Source organism: Artemia sp. Qi Xiang Cuo, chromosome 15 (genome assembly GCF_049724085.1).
Source record: "Artemia sp. Qi Xiang Cuo chromosome 15, ASM4972408v1, whole genome shotgun sequence".
In the NCBI taxonomy this organism is placed as follows: domain Eukaryota; kingdom Metazoa; phylum Arthropoda; class Branchiopoda; order Anostraca; family Artemiidae; genus Artemia; species Artemia sp. Qi Xiang Cuo.
In genome coordinates, this window is record NC_142808.1 from 49,997,594 (window position 1) to 50,000,079 (window position 2,486).

Genomic DNA, 2,486 nt, shown 5'->3' on the forward strand with positions numbered 1-2,486 from the left:
AATTGATCGACCACTCAGTTACATTACAATTGTTTTTTGGCCTAATTACTGAATATTTATGTTATTTTCTGCGGATGTAGTTTCTGTACCATGTCATTAAAGATGCCATTGAATTGCTGCTCATTGAATTTGTTTTCCCATCATATGATTTTTTTGCCTGTATTTACTTGATTGAAAACTGAATTCCTTATTGCTTTCGAACTATGTTAAAAAAAGCCGATAAGGATTTACTAGAATTTATTTTTACAGTTAAGTCAACTCTAACAATTTTCACAGCTCTGGCCTCTCCTAATATCGATTCAATCTTTCACCTTGTTCTAAAGATTACCTTTGGAAGTGGCTATTGATGAGTCTTAACCAGGGTTACCAACGTCCGGGATTAATCCCGGTTTTCTGGGATTTTTTTTTCAGTAAGGGATTTATTTTGTGTCCGGGAGTTTTGTCAGAAAACCGGGATTCTTTGTTAAAAACCAGGATTTTTTCCATTAAAAGAGATTTTCAACGATTTTGGCTGATAAGACGTAAATGACATGAGGTCAGTACGACTAGTACTTGAAGAAACGGTCTTGATTAGTGGTCAGACAAGTAACCCTGGAAAATGCAGGATAATTGAAGCCATATATGAACAAAAGTTCAATCTTTTCAAAAATTGACAGTAATTGTGAAATGTGGTACACCTTCCAGGGGTTTCTAAATTAGCTATGTTTGTAGTGAAGTAGACGTGATCAGTGTTGTTATTCGCCTAGTTGCCTACAGTTTTTCAGTTGAATAGTTGCCGGCTAAGTATTTGTTGTTAGCTTTTGCAGGTTACATCCGGGTAAGCTAATTTTAAGCGGGTAAGAGATGCTAGAAGGCACTCTTGGCTCGGTGCAATAAAGAGCCAAGTCCTAGGTGTTCTTTAGTTCCCATTCTCTTATGGCCCTCATTCTTCCTTCTTTAGGAACAGTATTTTCATTTCAGTTTAGAAGGTTCTTCTAAAATGAGAAGTTTTGAGATCTTATAGGGGTAAATTATTTCATTTGGGGATTCCATGGGTATCTTGCCTCATACTGCGAAATATTCTAGTCTCTTTATTTCCTTATCTTGTTTCTAGACACAACACTCTGTCTGACGAGAGAACGTGATTCAGTTCACAATGCTCTGTGTGAAAGGAAAAGAGAATCAAGAGGCAATTCTCCAGGTGAAGGGAGAACGAGAATCAAGAGAAAACGGTCCGTGAGGAAGGAGAAGCCTGAATGCAACTAACACAAAAACCCTGTGATTTATCATCTCAGAGTTTTATCTTCGTTAATACATTCGCGGAGTTTGAAGTATAATGTTCTGACAGCTTAACTAATAATTCCTTGGTCCATATATTAGAATCTTTCAATGAAGAATTAATTCATTTAGTTGATGATTAAAGTGCACTCTGTAACATATTTTGGTACAAGGAATTGGTGTGGTCAGGGCTGGCCCTTGTTTCTATAGCAGGCCTTGCTGCAGAACCGTCCTAAATATTACAGAAATCTATTTTTCTCAAGAGGCAGAAGACTTTGTGAGGGGCCCATGAGCCTGTATGGGATTGGAAGGAAACGATTCTTGTGTTTATTTCTTAAGCCCTTAGATGGTGTAAAAGCGAGCCAAGTCCAAGCTACATTTACTCTTCTTTTGTTTCGTCCTAGAAAGTAACTATTGCTGGATTTGTTATCCTTACAGCATAGTCACGTAATTTGTTTAGGCTCTAGAGTAAAGGGCAAAGCGTTGCTCAAGAAATCTGAATAAAACTAGCACAAGTCCATACAGAATATTACTCTATAAAGCATTGATCTTCTGTACTTGAAAAATCAACAGATGCTACCATCTTCAAATGCAACTTCCCTCGTACTACTTTGTTTCTACGAAATCTTTTGAGTCCATCTTATAGGACTTTTGTTTCATTTTTTATTGCTATTCTACGGTTCAAAGCTTAGGGCTCTTTAATAATATTATACTCAAATTCTACTATAAAACTAGAATTATAAAAGAAAATAACGAGCTTGTGAAATCCGGTCAAAAACCAAACCCAGTTTTTTCAGTAAGGGCGTAAATTCATGAAAATGTAAGGAAGGAAGGGAGGTTTTCTTCATTTTTTAAATAAAGATACAAAAAACGTATATATCCAATTCTTTTTATTTTTTTACATTTATTTTTCCAGAAGATGGCTGTTTTCAATAAAGACATTGGCCCCCTATTTAAATATTCCAAGAAGCTTGGCGGTAGTGAAGGAATTTTTAGTTTGATATGTTGCCAACGCAATTGACTTGATGAAATGTGTGGTCACCAAGGGCATTTCACTTTTTAAGACTAGCCTTTGTTACTTAATCTAAATTTCAGCAATTTGATTCGATTCCTAGTTCAATTTGAAAATCAGTATTTAATAATTACAGAGTATTTTGAAAAACAAAATGCATCAGGAATCTATAGATTATACACTCAACTTTCTCATATGCTTGGGATTTTAGGCACAA

At 35.6% G+C, this 2,486-nt stretch overlaps 1 pseudogene; it reads left to right on the top strand.

The window, feature by feature from the left end:
- Positions 1-273: 273 nt before the first annotated feature.
- Positions 274-391, top strand: LOC148943795 (U5 spliceosomal RNA; annotated as a pseudogene).
- Positions 392-2,486: the final 2,095 nt, after the last annotated feature.